The sequence below is a fragment of the Psammomys obesus genome, unplaced genomic scaffold (genome assembly GCF_907164565.1).
Source record: "Psammomys obesus unplaced genomic scaffold, mPsaObe1.curated_primary_1811, whole genome shotgun sequence".
In the NCBI taxonomy this organism is placed as follows: Eukaryota; Metazoa; Chordata; class Mammalia; order Rodentia; family Muridae; genus Psammomys; species Psammomys obesus.
Window position 1 is genome coordinate 48,189,129 of NW_026585644.1, and position 21,155 is coordinate 48,210,283.

Consider the following 21,155-nt stretch of genomic DNA (forward strand, 5'->3'; position numbering starts at 1 on the left):
AACTTCTGAGCGCACAGAATGCGACCTCTTTCATAGGGGAAGCTCCTGCTCAGATTGAGACACATGCTTCGTGCATTAAGCATTTATTGAACGTTTAAAGTTAACTTGTCTTACCTTTCTTTTGGAGGAGAGGAAGCTCATATTCACCCCCCAGAAAAAGATTAATTTACTCCAAGTTACACATTGAGTATCATGATAGAATACAATTTGTTCTCTTATTCGACATCAGTACTGTTGAACACATATTTTGGGCCAGGGATACAATATTTGAGATACTGGGGATACAACAAAAGAAAAAAAAAAAAAAAAAAAAAAAAGGCTCAACGTAGATGAAATTCCATGCATCATTTAAAGACACAGATAAGAACTGTGATGTAGAGAAAGGATTAAAGGCAGGTTATCATCTGTGGTGATTAATCTTGATAGAATTTAGGATCACCATGGAAACTAGCCTTTGGATGTGTCTGTGGGGGAACTTTTTGCATTGGATTAATTGAAGTGGGAAGAACCACCTAAATGCAGGTGGCACCATTGATTGAGCTGGCAGAGCTGAATCAAAGGGAGAAAGAGCACCACTATTATCTGTTTCCTGACAAGCGTAAGCTCCGCCATGATGGATTGCCTGCACTCCCTATGAGCCAAAAATAAACCTTTCTCCCTTAAGGTGCGTTTCTCGGAAAACTCAGAGAAAATCATCGGAACAAAAACCAAATGGGGGGAGTGAAGGGTGTCTGGAGGAAAAAGCCAGCTCTTGCTTCAGTTTCAGACAACAGCAAGTTCAAAACCCTAAAGCCGAGAAAACTGAAAAGGACTAGCTGACAAGACTGAGCAGGTAGTTGGTTTGGACAGGGAGGTCATAGAGGTGTTGGGCAGTCAGATCATGCAGGGTATTACTGTGAATGACCTTTGCACTCGCAGGGAGCTGTCAGGACTTAGACTTTTGTGTAGATGAGATGGAAAGCCTTTGGAAATTTTGATGTGTTGTTGTGGTACAAATCCAAGTGCATTTCTCTTAGGGATTTATTCATGTGCATGAGTGGCTTGCCTGTATGTATTCTTGTGACCGAAAGTGTTCCCAGTACCCTGGAAAGTCAGAAGAGGGGTTTGGATCTCCTGGGACTGGAGTTACAGGCGGTTGTAAGCCGCTGTGTCCAAATGGGTGCTGGGAATTGAACCAACCAGTACATACAGCTTTTAAAAAGAATGCAGACAGTCCAAGCGTTTGTCACACCCAAGGAAGACCAGAAGTTTGGATACAAATGTGGAACAAGGCTGGTAGAAGTAATTATGATAATGGATTTTCTAAGTATTTACTCCTGAGAACTATATTCCTTGGTTTAATGGTTGGTCCTAATTGTCAACTTGATGGAGCTTAGAATCAATCAATTCAGAGGCAAACATTTTCAGAAGCCTCCATGGTGTTAGGGTTTTAGGTGAAAAAAACCCACCCTGAGTGTGTGTGTGTGTGTGTGTGTGTGTGCGCGCGCGCGCGCGCATTCCATTGGCTAGGATCCCAGAGCAGATGAAAAAGACTAAGTAAAGCAGCAGTATTTCATCACTCTCTTCTGAGTATAGATGCAATGTGACCAGCATGTTCACACAGCCATGCCGTCCCCTCCACATCCGCATGCCTTCCTAAAGCATGAGCCAAAGTAAATCCGTCCTTCCTGCCATTGCTTCGGGCAGGTAGGCCACAACAAGCAGCAGAGCGGCATGGCAGCCAGCACCCCATCACTGCACCAGGCTGTGTCAGCTGCTTTTGACTGTGACACAGTATCGTACTTGAACAGCTTCCACCACCATGTGAGTCTATTTTGGTTCACAGTTCCAAAGGTCTCAGTTGATGTTTTCCTTGCCTCACTTGAGCAGAACATCATTGTGACAGGAATGTGGAGAAGAGGAGGGTCTTACTTCACTTTGGACAGGAAGTAGAGAAAAGAGGAAGGGATTGGGGACCAGGTATAACTTTCAAAGGCAATTTCTCCCTCTAAACCAGAGGCCTTCAACCATCCTATTGATGCTACACATTTGCTCTAAGTACTGCCATTTTCTTTTTCAGAGTCCATTTAATCATAGGAAGAAACTAAGTTCAAGGTCCCAGGCCCTAGGGAAGCTTGGGATGTCCCAATAGCTGAAGCTATGTCCCAATAGCTTCTGTTGTAAGGAGACAGTTGTCTGAGTCCTCATGGTGTGGTGACCCCAACCATTATTTTGTTGCTACTTCATTACTGTAATTTTTCTACTGTTATGAACAGTAATGTAAAAATCTGATATGCAGAATATCTGTTATGTGACCCACAGGTTGAGAACCTCCTCTCTAAGCCCTGTCTTTTACAGTTTTTACTCTCTCCTAAAATAGCAGTGCCAGCTGGGGACAAAGTGTTCAATATATGAGCTTGTGGGGGACATGCCATATGTAAACCAGAGCATTTTATCCTTGGACCTGAAGGGTCACGGTCATCTCATAATGCAAGATACCTATAACCCAACCCAAGAGTTCTCAAGTCATAACAGTTAAAATACTGTCAGAAGTCCAAATTCCAAGCCACTGCTGATTCTCAGTGTAAACTCTTAGCTGTGAGCCCCTTTTAAAAAGTTAAGATAAAAATAAATTACGTACATCAAACATACAGTGACACAGAGTAAAGATCTCCATTCCCAAATAAAGCAATGGGGGCACCAAAAAAAGGGCGGGGGGGGGGGGAATGGAACCAAAGAGAGATCAAAACCTAACAGGGTAAACATGAAATGCTAGAATTCCTGTCCAGCGTCAAGGCATGTGACAGCACAATGAAAGATCCAACAGTCTTGGGCAGCCCCAGCACTTGGCCATTTACAAGTTCAGGTAAAGATGAGGGTAGAAGGGAAAGAAGGAAAGAAAGAAAGAGGGAGGGAAGAGAGATAGAATGAACATGATAGAACATTCTTTGCCTGTTTTCAGTTCAGACTTTGCCAGTGTCTTCAAAGAAGACCTCAGACATACACTAGAAACTGGGGACAGCTGAAGAGAAGTCCAGAGGGACTGTGTGCAGTCTTGAGACCCTTGGCTTATTCTGAGAGATGGCAAAGCCTCAGGTGTGGGCTAACTAGAGTCCCTATTTCCAGTGACTGGAACAGTCCTGGTAGCCTCTTACTGAGAAAAACAGCTTAGAAGTCAAACTTTGTAAAAGTCTGAACTCTCCGGTTTTCTATTACGTAAAACTCGTCATCCTGGTTAGTTTGGATCATCAACCTGACACAACCAAGAGTCTTCTGGGAAGAGGGAATCTCAACTGCGGGACTGCCAAGATCAGACAGGTTTATGGCAATGTCGGTTGATTGGTGATTAATGTGGAAGGGCCTAGGCCACGGTAGTGGTGCCAGCCCTGGGCCGCCAGCCCTGGGTTGTAAGAAAGCTAGCTGAGCAACCTCAAGAATAAGTATGCCAGCATGCAACACCCTCTGCTGTTTGTACTTCAGTTCCGGCCCTAACTTCCCATCAGTGATGGACGGCGACCTGAAAGAAACTAAATATACCACTTCCTCCCCAGGTGTGTGTTTGACCCTGGTGTCTATCCCAGCGACAGCACACTGGAGCACTTGTGGACCTTACACCTTCCTCCCAGGCAGAAACACCGGGTGAGTAAGGGAAGTGCTTCCAAGCACCAGGCAGGTAGGGGCTTCTGAAAAGCATTGGAGCTGCTGGGGATCAAGCATCCCTAACCCTAAACCCCACATTTGATTCATGAAATATCCTAAAGCCCAGTCCCTAACCCTAACCCCCACATTTGATGCATGAAATATCATAAAGCCCAGAACCTATTGAGCAGTAACACAATGCTCCAAAGCTTTGGATTTGAGAACAGCTCAAATTTGGGGGTTAAAGATGCGCAACTGGGAAGATGCAGCCAGACATTCCAAACTCCCCAGGATGCCAATATCTGAGCTATTTCTTCTGGTCCCAAGCAGAGTGAATGAACATTTTCCAACCTGTGTTACTGTCGCTGCTGCTTTTCATGGTCAAGCATAAACCTCAGCAATTTAGTTCTTTGCCAGTCTCCCTTGTGGATCTGAGTTTTGACTCAGATCTTTGTTGCCGAATGACCTCTTGACAATGTCTTATGGCTCATGCATTCACTTAAATAGCTAGTTTATGCAGAGGAAATGCTAAATTACATACCAGACGGAATCTTACTTGTATTCCTCTTAGTTCTGATGACTTGACGTTGTTTATGGAGAAAGATGAAACACTGTACACAGATCACGTTATATAAGACAATATAATGAGTAACAAAAAAGAAGCTAGGCAAGTGACAGCTGGCTGGACAATAAAAGGTTTCACTGGGAACAAGAAATTTCTTCTAAGTACTGCCATTTTGTTTTCAGACTCCATTTAATCATAGGGAGAAACTAAGTTCAAGGTCCGGGGCCCTAGGGCAACTTGGGACTTCCCAGTAGCTAAACAGCTTCTGTTGTGAGGAGACAGTTGCCTGAATCCAGTCATCTCAGGGACAACTTCTTCATCTTGCTGGCAGGGTCAGACTAAGTTCATGTTCCCAGGTTCAGGAATCAACTCCTGTCCTGATTGGTGAAAAGGCGTAACTTGGCACAGATGTTTATGGTTTTCAAACTTAAATATTCTGTGATCCTCCAGTTTGGGGTTGGGGTTACAGTTCAGATCCGGAGTCTGTTCTGCAGCCCTGATTAATCAGTAAATTTTTGTCGTCTTCATTGACCAGATACTTGAGTTATGTTGGATCTAAGTGGACCCCATAACAGTCTGATGATGGGAAGGACGTCCACCTAAGAGGACTCAGAGCATCTCCTTGCTGCTCCTATTTTGCTGGAATCAAAATAGAATCTAACCTAGATTCTTCCCAGTTACAGGAAACCCCTGCACAGACCCATGCAGTTAAGATAAAAAAAATATACATAGCCTTGAATCCCTTCTCGAGGCATTCCTGAACTTCCCGCCCTGCTACCAAAAACACAGATACATATCTTTTCTGATGCATGTTTCCCCCTGTTACCACATCCTGAGGGGGCCAGTGCTCAAGGACAAAACCATCAATTTGGCCAATAACTAACTTCTTTTCTAATTTTTTTTTTCAAGACAGGGTTTCTCTGTGTAACCCTGGCTGTCCTGGACTCACTCTGTAGACCAGGCTGGCCTTGAACTCACAAAGATTGGACTGCCACTGCCTCCCAAGTGCTCGGATTAAAGGCATGAACCACCATGCCTGGCTTTCTAATTGTATCCTAAAATCTGTTCATATTTGTTGTTGTTTCGTTAAAAGGAGCCTACTCCGTTGTCTCTGGCTGCAGTTTTCCCGCTCTCGAGCCTGAGCTAAAACCCTAGCCAGTAAAGCTCCCCTCAGTGAGTAAAAGTTGCTTTCTGGTTTATTTAGACTTTGCTGGATTTTTTTTCCTCATTATATACGTGGCCCTCAGACCCAACAAGCCTTTGGAGGCCAGAAAAAAATGTGAAACAGCAGGCATGGTGGAAAGGGAAGAGGGAACAGCAGCTCTCCTGCCTGCCCAGTGCGTGGAAAGGGAAAATGGGCCCTAACTTCCACAGGTGTTCACCCAGAGCTTCTCAAAGCAAGGAGGGAATCTTTAACCCAGTAGTTTCTAAAATACTGTGACTGTGTCCAGTAACAGAAACAATGTTTCATAGAGGATACAAATACACACAAACAGGAAGTTTCCGGCATAGCTTGCCCACTGTGTGCAAAGCCCTGGGTTTGATCTTCAGCACCACCCAAAATGAGTGTAGTCATGCAAATTTATAATCACAGCATTCGAGGCGCATGCCACCACCACCAATAAATAGATGATTTGTTTTTATTGTATGTTCAGTGGTGTCTTGTCTGCATGTGTATCTGTGTGAGAATGTCAGAAGCCGTGGAACTGGAGTTACAAGCAGATGTGAGCTGCCATGTGGATGCTGGGAATTAAACTCCAGTCCTCCGGAAGAGCAGTTAGTGCTCTTAACTGCTGAGCCATCTCTCCAGCCCCAGTCCCAGCATTTGAAATAGAAGACAAAAGGATAAGTTCAAGGTCATCTTCATCTACATAGCAAGTTTAAGGCCAGCCCGCACTACTCGAGACCCTGTCTGTGCTTTCTCAAAAACCAGCACAGAAGAATAGTTTTTTGGAAATATGTTTTCTTGGATATAGACTCACCTAGTTTGACTCATTTTTTTTTTAACACTGACTGATCTTAGTATAAACAAACTAATTGTACTAAGACATTTTATTTGAGACCGAGTCTTACTACTTAGCCACTATTTAGTCTCACTATTTGGCCCAGAACTCCTTGTGTAAACAAGGTTGGCTACTCTAACTCACACAGATCTGACTGGTTCTTGACTGCTGGGATTAAAGACATATGCCACTAAGCCTGGCTAGAAGATATTATTGATACATTCAAGGCAGTTTGACTGTGCTGGCTAGTTTTATGTCAGCTTGACACAAGCTAGAGTCATCAGAAAGGAGGGGACCTCAATTTCGAAAATGCCCCCACAAGATCCAGCTTAGGGCATTTTTGTAATTAGTGATTGGTGTTAGAAAGCACAGCAAGCTAGAAGGCAGCACTCCTCCATGGCCTCTGTATCAGCTCCTGCCTCCAGATTTCTGCCCTGTTTAAGATCCTGTCCTGACTTCCTTCAGTGATCCACCGTAATGTAGAAGTGTAAGCCAAATAAACCCTTTCTTCCCCAAATTGCTTTCATCACAGCAATAGAAACACTAAGACATTGACTTTGGGGTTCATACTATGTGATACCAAGAGTTACTGGTAAGTTTTACAGATATGATAATGGCTTTGTGATTACAGAAAAAAAAAAAAAAAAAAAACACCATTTTTTTTTGGGGGGGAACCTATTGTCACTGGCTTATCTGTGAATTAAAATAACATGACATCTGGAGTTTTCTTTAAGATACTTCCCCAAAGAATAATCCCAAAATGGGTTGGGGATATGGCTTAGTTGGTAGAGCGGTTGCCTAGGATACACAAAAGTCTGGCTTCAGTCCCCAGCACCACACAAACCAGGCATGGAGACACATGCCTGTAACCCCAGCACTCGGAAAAGCTGAGGCAGGGGGATCAAAAGTTTAAAGCCATCCTTGGCTATATATTGAGTCTGAGGTTGCCTAGGCTACATGAGACCCAGTCTCAAAAAAAATGTATAAAACAAGAAGAAAAAATATAAAAATATAAAACAAGAAGAACAACAAAAGGTTGTTTTCATTTCCTCTTTGTAACTTAATGTGTTGAAAAATGGTCATAGGGCCTGGGCTGTAGCTCAGAAGTACAGCACTTGCCTACACAAAGGTTCAGTTACTGGTACTGAGAGAAAGACGGTTCATAGAGAACTTAAACACTGATTATGCTTTTACTTCTTTACTCGAGGTTAGATAGCATGAGGTTTAGAAATACTATACTCAAGCAAGTCAGTGTAAATGCAAGCAGACAGAGGCACCAGGCAAATGTGCCTGTCTATCTACAGGAACCATATGATGAGATGGCTTTTCCAACAAAGCTTTCCCAAACATCAAAACTTGCTGTTAAATTATTTTATGCAAAATATTCAAGAACTAAGATCTTAACCTTCATCTTGAAGACTAAAGTTTCAAGGGGCAGGAACACTTTCAAGATTCTGATCTGAGGGCCTGGTGAGTTGGCTCATCCGTTAAAAGCACTGGCTGCTCTTCCAGAGGTCCTGAGTTCAACTCCCAGCAACCACATGGTGGCTCATAAATCTGTAATGAAATCTGATTCCCTCTTCTGGTGTGCGTGAAAACAGAGCACTCGTGTACATAAATAAATAAAATCTTTAAAAAAATTCTGATCTGAGCCTGGTGGTGGCACACACCTTTAATCTTAGCACTCCGGAGGCAGAGGCAGGTGAATCTCTTGAGTTTGAGGCCAGCCTGGTCTACAGAGTGAGTCCCAGGACAACCAAGGCTACACAGAGAGACCCTGTCTCGAAAAAACCAGAGGGAGTGGGAAAAAGGCAGGGGAAGGAGGAGGAGGAGGAGGAGGAGGAGGAGGAGGAGGAGGAGGAGGAGGAGGAGATGATGATGATTGAGAGGAGGGTGCTTTACACCCTAAATGGGAAATTTGCAGAACAGAAGATATTAATCTTGTTTGGCTTTGATTGATAAACTTGTTTCTTGCTGGATAGTAGATTGTGAGACTCCCGAAGAATAAGAAAACAGTGTTGATCATTCATAATTTATTTCACGATGACCTTTTTGGAGTCTCCTTCAATCTTCACACAAACAGGTTCAAAATAGTGTGAGCACAGAAGCAAATGCTTGCCTGGGGTTTGAATGCCCATTTCGCTTGGAAAGCCTTCGCATATTTTAAACGGCAGATCTCCTGTTTAGCCGGGGCTGGGTTTTCTCTTCAGGCCACTTAGCTGATGAGTCAAGGGCTTCTCCCATCTGTGACAACATTTTTCATATCCAAGTTTATTCATGTATGTAATTCTCAATTATTCAAAAAATATTCTGCTCAGCCCCTTGTTTGCATACAGCCCCGGGATTTTCAAGAGCGGAGGTCCATGCCATCATAGTTGCAGCCTTCAGCCACCCTTCTGTCAAACAGATTCCTTCATCGGTGCACAAAGCAGGAAGACAGACGCAGGGTCATTTACTCTAAGAAAATAACCCGTGCTGGCAACAAGGAGTTGTTGCTGATATTTTCCCAGTGTCCCCAAGTGTGAAGGCTGGCAAGTCCATGTGTTTCCCATAGGGCAGAGAGTGTCTGGGTAAATCAATATAGAATGCTGCTCGAACAGAATGGGCATATCATTGTTCCACACAACTGACCCCCCTCCAGACAGGAGCTGCTGGTACAACACTAGAGACAAACTTGAGGGAGCAAAATTTTACTGAGCAAAATTGTTAATGACTAAAATGTGATGTGTTTCTTAATCTCCCGGTTGATTGATATTTTGTTTCATTTTGCTTCTAAAGAGCTAGAAAATATATTTAATTTTTTCTGAACATACATAATGTGGACTTTACACATGTTATTCTCTCTGTGGGTTAAATTTTTTTTTCTGCTAGGCAGTGGTGACACACACCTTTAATCCCAGCACTCAGGAGGCAAAGGCAGGCAGATCTCTGTGAGTTCAAGGCCACCCTGATCTACAGAGTGAGTTCCAGAACATTCAGCGATACACAGAAAAACCCAGTCCAAAAACAAAACAAAACAAAAAAAAACCCTAATAACAATAATGAAGATGATGAAAATAATTTCCCGTGAACACTTTTATGCAGTTTTCCTTCTGATAATTTCAGCAAAGTTAAGAAAAAAAGATTTTGTTTGGTCTTAGAAAATAATACATGAAAGGCAGGGGGGTGTAGCTCAGTGGTGGAGGACTCACCCAACATGTGTGAGGCCCTGGGTTCAATCCTCACTACTAGAAAGGAAATCATTTTTCATTGCTGTAAGTTTCAAAACCCTGGTGCATAAACTTATCTAGGCCTAACTAATATATCACCTTGATTAAAGTAATATCCTGTAAATAAAATTGGTGTAATCAAAGTTCTATAGGAGCTATTAAGGAAAGTGTTCTAGTCACTGTTGTGTTGCTATGAAGAGACACAACAACCAAGGCAACTCTTATAAAAGAAAGCATTTAATTGGGGACTTGCTTATAGTTTTAGAGAGTTAGTCCCTGATCATCATGGTGGGAAGCAGACAGGGATGGCATTGGAGCAGAAGCTGAGAGCTTTCTTTATATCCTGATCCACAAACAGCAGGCAAAGAGAGAGAGGGATTCTAAATGACCTACTTTGATTGTCTGCATAGAGATCTTGCAGTATCTGGATTCCGTACTTGGAATCTCCAGTAAATGAGGCAGTCTGTCCTGCGTGTTCCACCACTCAGCTTGAATGAGGCCTTGGTATTTTCATCTGAAAGGGTCCTGACTAATGTGGACTAGATGTGGAGGAATAGACTTCTTTAATGTGATTACTAAGTCTAGAGTCTTAGAGGATTTCTTAGGAAAAAAAAAAAAAGCCAACATATAAAGAATGTTTACACACCTAAATTTTACTTATTTATTTTATTATTTGCTTATAGCACACTGTTTTATACATGCCAAGGACACGCCCCACCATTGAGCTACATCTCAGCCCTACTTGTTTGCTTCTTTATTTTTGGTTTCCAGCAGCATTCTGACAAAAAGGGCTAAGCTGCTTTCCGTGTTACATCTGAAAGCAGAAGGAGAATGTCACCATGGGACATATTTCACACCATGTGAACACTGTCCTCCATTACTACTGCCATCTGCATCAGAGACAGCTGTGATCACTCACCAGAGACCCCTGAGCTGGAGTCTGTGATCATCCCTTCACAGAAAGTGTTTCGGGGGCGATGAGACGCTCTCTTGAGATCTTGGCTACTCTCTTATGTACGCCCATCCAGCAATATGTAATGATGCCCTGTTTGCATGTGGCCCTGGGGTCTCAGGAAGTGCTGGAGGAGAGATAAGCAGGAAGGTAGCTAAAGGTGGGGACCTCACCTATGCAATTATGGGGAAGTTGTCATTCGTGTAGGGCTGGACTTTTCTGTGATACAACTGTCCTGCACTCACCTATACACCCGATAGTAATGAACTCCTCACCAACACTTTAGTGCTCAGCCTAACAAACTCATTGGCTTTCCAAGCCCACTTTGGTGGACTCACAGTTGGTCTGTTGTTGGTGAAGTTTCCAGGATGAATAGGTGCTTTTGTCTCTCCAGGAAAAGTTCATACAACACACCTTTGTCAAGCATCGGTCTCTCTCCAGTTGGCCCCTGTCTACCTAAGATCGCTGATGGTTAGATATTACAGACCACAGAGAGGTATCCCAGATGAATCCTCAGCCCTAACTCTAAATTTTCAAGAAGTAGAACTCACAGGATTTATAGTTGGAATCTAAGAGAGAGCAAGGATAGAGACATATCTTAGAGTCCTTTCTCCCAGGTCTTCCTTTTTTCATACTTCTTCTCTGATAATAGTAATGAATCCCCCTCTGTCAAGCACCGTGCTCTAGGACACAACCTGGAATCTTGGGGCAGGTCCATACTGCCTCCATCTTTCACTAACTTATAGGTCGCCTTCCCAGAAAAATACTGACTGTAAGCTTGAAGGACCAAAGGTCTGTGAGAGTGTGTGCTAAGCACTCTCTGAGCAGTCACAGAGCATGACTGTTGTGGTTTAAATTAGGATTATCTGATTTTCCTTCCACTTCTGTGCCTTAACGATGTTTGGTGGGAACAATCTATAATTTAGACATAGGCTATTAGGTCCTGATGAGCTGCATCCAGTCTTGAATGCAAAGACTGCAAACCAACTGTAATTACAGAACACAGTAGGATGGAAAAGTGATGTTTCTATCTTTAGGTTGTCTCCCACTCACTGGAGGGTAAGTGGTAGTTTTCTAATTGAATGTGATTCAGTTGAATTCTGTTAAAAAAAAAAAAAACACTTTTAGAATTAATTATGGAAGAAAGATATGCAGTTATTGCTGCATATTGGAAGTCAAGGGATTTTGTTAGTCTTTTGTAATTGATGTTGTGCAATGACTTTCCTGTAGACATACTGTGTGTGTGGTGTGTGTGTTTGTACGTGTCCACCTGGTGTATGATTTGTGCTAGAGGATGTCAGTGAGCGTCTTCCTCGGTCACTGTTTTTTTGAGACAGGGTCTCTCACTGAAGCGAAAGCTCACTGGTTCTGCTAAACTAACTGGCAACTGGGCCCACAGATCTGCCAGTCTCTGCCTCTCCAACACTGGGATCACAGACATGTGCTCACCTGATCAGCTTCTTATGTGGTGTTAGGCCTCACGCTTTCAAAACAAGCATTTTACTGAGTGAGCCCTCTCCCTAGCTTGTAGATACACTTTTTTTGGTTTTGTTGTTATTTGTTTGTTTCTTCTTTTTAAAGTTATATCATTATTATTCCTATTATTAAATACAATTTATTCACTTTGTATCTGGGCTGTAGGCCTCTCCCTCATCTACTCCAGGTCCCACCCTCCCTCCCTCTTCCCCCTGTATGCCCCTCCCATAATCTACTGATAAGGGAGGTCTGCCTCCCCTACTCTTCGACCTAGCCTATCAGGTCTCACCAGAAGTGTCTTTCTCTTTCTCTGTGGCCTAGTAAGGCCACCTGTTTGTTTGTTCTTGAGACAGGGTTTCTCCGTATAGCCTTGGCTGTCCTGGAACTTGCTTTGTAGACCAGACTGGCCTCAAACTCAGAGATCTGCCTCTCTCTATCTCCAGGTGCTGGGATTAAAGGTGTGCTCTGTGCTGGATTTAGACATACTTCTGATTTCCAGTGTCCCAGAGGGCAGCCTGTAACACAGGCCTAGCCTATGAGAATCTTTTCCTTTTGGCTAGAGGCATTGTTTCAGGAACCCAAACCAAGCCAATTAGAATAATCCACCAGCCGTTTCTACCTTCACCTAGCGGGAAGGAAGGCTGTCTAACCTTCAAGCCCCGAGGCAGGAAAATGCAAACAGCAATTGCTGGGGATGACTCTCCCGGCTCCTACTTCATTCCCCTCCAAAACTTGCTGTACCAAGAGAATGAGGGCACCACCTAAATCAGAGCCAAGGAAAGAGAAGGGGCTGGTGATACCCTCCCCAGTACAGACCCTCATAAATTACTTTAGTTTAAGAGATTGTTTTGCCCCTGGGCACACTGGCACATGCCTGTAATTTCAGGAGGCAGAGAGACAGATCTCTGTGAGTTGAGCTCAACCTGGTCTACAGAGTGAGTTCTAGGACAGCCAAGGCTACACAGAAAAACCCTGTCTCAAAAAATAGGAGAGAGAGAGAGAGAGAGAGAGAGAGAGAGAGAGAGAGAGGTTGTTCTGCAGTATGCGGTAGTAAAAGGCCTGACTTTACATTCTCCCCTTCAGAGTTACCCCTTCAACACCATGCTTCTAAGCATGAATGTGAGTATTCACTCCACACTGTTACTCTCTACATTATTTTAAAGTTATTTGGCTGCTTTGAACTTCATCATGTTATTGAAATGATGTGCCGAGGGAGGGCTGGTGAGATGGCTCAGCTGGCAAAACTTGTGACTATGAAACCTAATGATGTGAGTTCCATCCCCAAAACCCACACACCACATAAAGGTGGAAAGACAAAACCAACTCCACTAAGTTGTCCGCTGACCTCCACTTGTGCATTGTGGCACACACACACACACACACACACACACACACACACACCATGTGCACACACACAAATAATGATAATAGTAGTAATAATAATAATTAATTAATTAATTAATAAAAATACATGCTGAAAATGGTGAGGCAGGCAGTGGTGGAGCATACCTTTAATCCCAGTACTTGGGAGGCAAAGGCAGTTGGCATCTTGGACCTTTCTCATTTGAATTTTGAGCTAGATTCCATAATATTCTTGCTTTCTTCCACTTGAGAGCTTGATGGCTGATAGGCAGGACAGGTTCTGTACCAAGGCTAATCTTGATGCTCGGGGAAAACAAATTAGTCTCCCTTGTAAATGAATCTCATTGTGGGGTTTGCATTTTACTTCTCACCAGCATAGGCTGACTTGACTGCTGAAGAGGAAAAAAACTGTTAGCTTTAAATGTTGGATTCCTGATTGTATGTATGTGTGTGCATGTGTGTTTGAGTAGCTAAGTGATTTGTCAGGTTTCCAATGACACATAAAACGGAAATGAGGGCACTGATCATGACTGTATATGTACAGGATATGTCTTCATGTTCTAAATTGTACTGCATATAAAATAAAGATGTCGTCAGTTTTTGTTTTGTTTTTTTTTCATCAGTTTTACAAAGGAAAAAAAATGTTATAAAGTAGATTCTGATATTAACCCCGTTTTGTAAGAAACGGAAACACAGAAAGGACGAGTCACTAAAGACCGTCCTGGTAAATGGTCAAGCTAGGTCTGGAACCCAGGTAGGCTGGCTCCGGACCAATGCATTTCACTACTTCTGACATTGTTTTAAAGAACGGCCTTCATACAAAGACACAAGAATGGTGACAGTTGCACACGGCTCAGCAGGACACAGACCTGATTTCATTTGACCTGTTGTTACACTTCTTCCCAGGAATTCTTCCAACCAACCGTGGTTTCTCTCATTTCCAAACTCCTGAAGCTCAGTGCACCGGTAGCCTGTGTCGTAAACTTAAGCATCTCATCATGGTCTTTCATTCTGCTCTTCATACCTTCTCGGCTGTGTGAGTCAGGACTTACAGAGAACAGAGGTCCAGTTTTACATCTCACCTTGGTTCTGAGACATGGAACACGGCCACATTCGTTGTTGATCAGATTTGGATGGGCTAACAAAACCCTAGACCCCTTCTGGGTTTTAGATTTAGTCCTGCAGTCCTGCGGTTTATAGAACATTTGGTCAGTTTGTACCCTTTTGCAGTTTCTTGTCCTTCCTTCAGTCCAGCCAGATATTTTTTGTTGATCTCATGACTTGAAAGTCCACTTTTATTTTTGCTCCTCAGGTTGGTGTGGGGAAGGTACAGGTCCTTCCTGAGGAAGAGACAGTCCTTGGGAGACTTTTCTTTTGCCAAAGCTTTTGTTTGTTTCCTAGAAATAAGCATGCTGGGATAAAATTACTTTATCCGGATGCCAGTGATTGAAATCACATTCTAATTATCTTTCAGAGGTAAATCGTAAAATGTGTTTCAAAACCCATTTGTTGAGCTTCTGAGCATTCAGAGAAAAAGAGTCATTTACCTGGTACCCACTAAAATAAGCCAGGTGCCTGGAGACGCTGAAGGCTTGATTGCACTGACTTATCTGTCAGTCATTACCAACTTAACCTCCGGGAGGTGTCTCATGATTGTTGTCCTCAGCCTTCCTGTCTGTGCTGCCGGTAGCAGATCTGGCAATGATTCCCCTCTTGGCACAAGGGGACTGCCCAACCTTGCTGCAAAATCCACAGCAGCAGGATGCTCCTGCCCTCAGAGTCTGGAAATATCTAAGGTCTTAGGAGACTGAAAATATGTTTTTCCCCCCTTGTCTTAACTGGCAGAACGAGCCTCTGGCATTTCCAAGTACTAGTCATTAGTGTCTGCCCCAGTGATGTTAATCTGTCTGTGTTTCGGGCTCAGGACATTTTCCAGTTGCTTCTGCCATAACAATCTGTGCCATCTCAGTGCTTCTGATGTCCCCTGTGAATCGGTGATGCTCCGCAGTGCCGGCAGGATGTCACAAAAACTGATGACTGACCTGTCTTCTTCTTCTTCCATCCTTCAATGTCGGCCAAAGCCCCGAAGCTTCATTCCAAGTGGGACTTTTGTTTGGCATGTTCACATCTGAGCTAAGACAAACTGATATTGCTTTAAAAAAAAATCACTAGAAAAGAGACTCCTTCTGAATTTGGGGCTTTCATAATAGAATCTGAGGGACTTAAACTGACAGTGATTCTATTAAAGGGAAATAAATACTGGAACAAAGAGATATGAGGCTGATAGAAAGCAAACAAAACCGATGGATGGTTGCAAGGGGTCTAGGATGGGCCTAGTAGCACTTGGAATGACTGAGAGAAGATTTGCGACCCATGGTAGGCTGCTTGACGGCCACAAGGCTCTGGATTCTATTCCTAAACTTTGCAAAAATTAAAAATAAAAAAGAGGTGGGTGCTAAAGGGCGGCAGAGATGCTTTAGTCAGTGAAGTGCTTGCTACACAGGCCTGGGGACCTACATTTGATCCCCGGAACCCACATTTAAAAAGCGATGTACACTGGGTCAGTTGTGGTAGTGGGCACTGGGGAGGTAAAGACAAGTAGAGCCCTGGGTTTGCTGGCCAGCCTCTCAAGCTGGTTTGCAAGTTCTGGGCCAGTGAGAGATCTGATCTGTGTCAAGGCATGTGCCTGTATCTCATACACACACACACACACACACACATACACACACACACACACACACACAGTGAATTCACTGTGACACTCATCTTGACCTCGTACCCTTGGCCATTCTTGAAGCTGAGCCTCAGGAGTCTTGCTGTCTGACTACGATTTGGTAGTCATGAAAGGAGGAAGTGTATCTTTTCATCGGTTCTTTCCCTATCCTTCCCATTTGTTAACATGACGCGAAGACAAACTGAGCAGTAGAGCTGGTGGGTGATTGTTAAAAGCCTGGGCCTTTTATTTAATTGTCAGAAAATCCAAAGCTCATGGGTGCTGGTAACGTGCCAGATTGATTATTCAGAAACAAATGCCTGAGACTGGACCAAAGTATTGTCTCATTAGCATGCCATGTCCATGCTGGATTCTGGTGAGAGAAACCACAGGGACTACAGAGCCATCAGTGGGGAAGGAACCAGAAGGAAAACAACCCAACTTTCCCTACACTGTGCTGTGAAATCTGACAGTCAGTAGATCCTTCTCCCAGGTACAGGGCACTCTGCAATGTACTGGAGATATGCAAGCTGACAATGCATACACACACACACACACGCACACACAGGCACACACACACACACACACACCAAATCTGCACTCTTACCAGCTGTTGTGTCTGGTTGTCCCTTGCATTTATATTCAGATCCCACCTCATCTTCTTGCCTCCTCTGTGACTGAAACTCTCTCTTCTTCTCCTGCATATTAAGTTGCCCCTGCCCGCAAAACAAAACGAAACAAAAACAAACAAACAAAAACCAGCATGCATTGTTATATACTTTCTATCTGAGAAATGGAATGGAATCAGGAAAGGTTCTCAGATTCTACTTCTCTTTCCAGCAAACTCCCAACTAGCTTTGCAATGAAGTGCAATTTTTTTAAGTTGCCATTCACTCTTGAACTTATTATAATGAGGCACTGGTTCCCATCATTCTGCTTACCACTAGACCACATATAGCCAAGCCCAGGAGTACCCTTTCTGACTTTATTTTATTGGGTTTCCTGTTTTTTGCAACCTCTGAATACTGGGTTTCTTTTCTCCCCACAGTCCTTCCTGCTCATTGCCTGTACTCCTGGGACTTTTATGAAGGTGACAATGAAGATGCTACATCCCTTCTCCCCTGAGGTCCCATCTCCTGAGGTCCAATCCTGCCTGGAAGGTCTCTTTCCTGGCGCTTTCACTCTCCCAGTTTCTCCAAGACAAAGCCTAATATTACCTACCATCCTCCTCTCCCCAACACAAACTATATCCAACATGGCACTCTACCAACTTCACATTAAGACATTGCACAGCAAAACCACTTCTTCCCGCCACACCATCACCTTCCCACCCCTGTCAGCTCTCGCCTGGACAAGCGGAAAGCCTAACTGTTCAACTGTAGTTTGCTTGACACACACACAGCTGCCAAAGTCCTATTTTCTTTCCTTTTTTGGGGGGATGGGTGGGCAGGGGTGGGGTGACATTGAGACAAGTTGTCGTGTAGCCAAGCTGATTTTGAACTTGCATCGTAGCTGAAGATGATCTGATGATCTTGAACTCTTGATCTTCCTGCCTCCCCCTTCCTGCTAAAATTATATACCTGTTAAGATTACAGGTATATACCACCATGTCTAGTTTCTAATTAATATTTTAAAAATATAAACCAAATTAATGTATTCTCCTGGTCTATGTGTGTTAGGGCTTTGCCAGCACACTTAAAAGAAAAATTCTTGGTTACGACATGTCTTGGTCAATGTTCTATTGCTGTGAAGAGACACCATAACCATGTCAGCTCTTAAAAAGGAAAACATTTAATTGGGGTTGGCTTACAGTTTTAGAGGCTTAATCCATTATCATCGTGGGAGGAAGCATGGCGGCATGCAGGCAGACACGGTGCTGGAGAAAGAGCTGAGAGTTCTACATTTGGATCCACAGGCAGACAGTGAGACACTAGGCCTGGCTTGGGCTTCTGAAACCTCAAAGCCCACCTCTCAGTGACACACTTCCTCCAACAAGGTCATGCTTTTCCCAACAAGGCCACACCTTCAGTCCTTTCAAATAGTGCCACTCCCTATTGACCAAGCATTCAAATTGAATCTCTGATCCTATGGAGAATAGTCTTATTTAAACCACCACAGCATGGCTGGGTGGGGTATAAGCCTTCCCTTGGTGCCTCAAGTTGGTCTTTCAAATGGCATGATCCTATTTGTCATTCATTATAACTTCGTACCATTTATTAAGCTTGCTCGTGTGAGCCAGGACTTTAGGCTTCTAACAGAGATAATTTGTGTGTGTTGCTACATACATATCCAGAGGTTAGTGTCCTATGTTTTCCTCAATTCTTCGCTACCTTCTTTTCAGGGTCTCTCCCTGAACCTAAAGTTGTCCTGATTGACTGGACTGGCTGGCCAGCAAGCCCCAGGAATCCCCAGCTCTGATTACAAATCTATCTTGTCTCCTGGCTTTTTACCTGAGCGCTGGGAGTCGGAATTCAGCTCCACATGCTTGTGCGAAGGGCGTTTTACCAACTAAGGCATCTCCCCAGCACCAACATAGATAATTTTTAATCTAAACAGTCACAGCCCCCACGCAGATGCCTGCCTTCTCTCTATAAATAAGGAAACTGAGGCCCAAGGAGGTTTAAGTATTTTGTTCAAAGTAGCCGAGCTAGGCAGTTGTACGGCCAGGATCCCTATCCAGGTGTTTATAGTTTTAAATCTAAATTTGTTTCTTTTCACCATGTTGCCTCTTTTATTTATTCTTATTATTTTACTTTTTCATTCTTTTGAAACAAAGTCTTATCATGTGGCCCTTGGTTGCCCAGAAGTCACTACACAGAAAAACTGGCCTAAAACTCATAGCGATCCATCTGCCGCTGCCTCCCAAACCCTGAGTTTAAAGGCCTGTGCCACCAGGAATGGCTAGACCTTACTACCTCTTTTAAATGCAATGGTTTCTGTGAGGTTTTATCCTTTTAGAGCGTTGGGGAGTACTGGGCCAGTGTCTGATGTTGAGGAACTTTAGCCTCTGTGGAGCTTCCTGCTCCAGAGAGCAGAGAGGAGGATACCCAGTATTGCATTACCTGAGTGACAGGGCCTGTGGCTCTGGGAAAACCAGCCCCTGGCAAACTACTGTGATGAAGTCTCTCTTTTGTCTCCAAATGCTAATAGTTCTGGATTAAAAAAATCTTTTCTCTTTTTGACTGGACGCAGATATAATAAAACAAGAAACTTACAGCATATAATTTGGCATTTTACTGGTATGGTACGCTCACAAAAATTTTGTTCTCCCTGACAAGGCTTAGCTAATTCTATCAAAATAAATCTCTGGAGGAAAAAGGCTCTCTTTGAAAGACTATGAGAAGCCCTTTCAAGAACAAAAATAACACTTAAAACCGATATTCTGTGTATCTTCTTTTTCTTCTTTTTTCAGAAGAAATCCTGCCCTTTCTGATAATAGGAACTAAAGAATGTCGGGAAAATGTGTCAGCGTTCAGCATGCTGTGAAGACTGGAAATTTCCTCGCACTGCACTTTGAATTTTAAAGGGCTTGGGGCACAGACTGTGCAGCAACCACGTTTCCACATCCATGTGTCACTTGCTAGTGCCCAGGGCTGTGGCACTTGGCACCACTAGTCAGTAGTCAGACTTCAGCTGGGAGACATACTAAAATCTATTCTGTGGTGATAGGATCTGAGGTTGGTGACTCTTCCTGCAGGTGGAGGCCAAGCAAATGAGATGGTGTCCTGAAAAGAGGCCACAGAGCAGCTTGTCCTCTCCTCTGCCATATGAGAACACTGTAAGGAAACAGTGGTCTACAACTCACACGATGGGTTCTAGCAGACCCATGCTGAGCTAGCACCCCAATCTCAGGCTTCTCGCCCTCCAGATCTGTAAGAGAAACTTTTTTCACAAGGTGTAATGGCATATTTTGTTTGTTTGTTTGTTTGTTTTGAGATAGTGTTTCTCTGTGTAGCTTTGGCTATCTTGGAACGTACACTGTAAACCAGGCTGGGTCTCAAACTCACAGAGATCTACCTGCCTCTGCTTCATGAGGGTTGAGATTAAGAGCATGCACCAACACCACCCAGCAATGGCACCTTTTTTAAATCCTGACACTCAAGAGAATGAAAGCGGGGGGTTTTGAAATTGAGGCCATCCTAAGGTAACTCTTTGCAATATGCCAAAAGAAAAGGAAAGGAAAGGAAAAGATGAGAAAGAGAAAGGAAAAGGAAAGAAAGGAAAAACTAAATTATGTTGTTTGTAAGGTGCCTCATCTCTGGCATTTTGTTAGAGCATCCCAAACTGACCAAGGTGGATTAGATCATGTCTTTCCAAGGGAGTATTCTGTTCTTTTAACGGAGAACTTTTAGTTTTTATAAGTTCTCTCTCTATAGGAATACACAAATGACAATTTGTCCTGCTCTGAGATCAAAGTAATGCATTAATCTTAAAAAACAAAATGAAATACTCACAACTTCGACTATTTTAACTAAGCACTGGGCTGGACCTTGGGTTTGGCATCACGAAGTCCCACTGAAACAACCAAATCTGCCAAGCAGTGTTGGGTCAATACCAGAGACAGTGACAGCCCGCCTGCTGGTCAGCCAGTCACACCAGACCAGCTCAACAGAAGGTTTCAGAGACATTTAAAGACTCTTCTCGGGTTAGATTTTCACTGGGAAGGAAATCCTGCCTTTGTTCTCTCTGGAGACTTGCTCTATAAATGCACACACACAACTTAAACTTCACGAAATTTCATACTAATTCTGCTTACAGAAACTGAAGATGCTGGAGATGAAGATGTGATGATTTGATTTGATTTGATTTTGGGTTTTTCTAGACAGGGTTTCTCTATGTAGCCCATTGGCTCTCCTGGATTCACTTTGTAGATCAGGCTGGCCTCGAACTCACAGCAATCCTCCTGTCTCTGCCTCCCTGAGTGCTGGGACTACAGGCGTGCACCACCACACCCAAGAAGATGTGATGATTTTAAAGTGCACTTACACCCTTCTGAATTCAGCCTTCCCTGAGAAGTTACCAAGACATGGAGCCAAGTTTTCGGTGATGTTTGACATCTTAAGACCAGCTGGTTCTCACTGATTTGAAACCTTGCTTCTCTCTGAGGCCAAAGATATTGAAAACCAAAAACCTGCAGAGGTTTGGTTGCCTAATCTTATTTTTAAAGTTTGGTTGATCTTGCATTTGTGTGATTGCTTACTTGTTATTTCTCATCTGTAAATGTCTTTAAAAGGCTTAGTTTAGGGCTGGTGAGAAG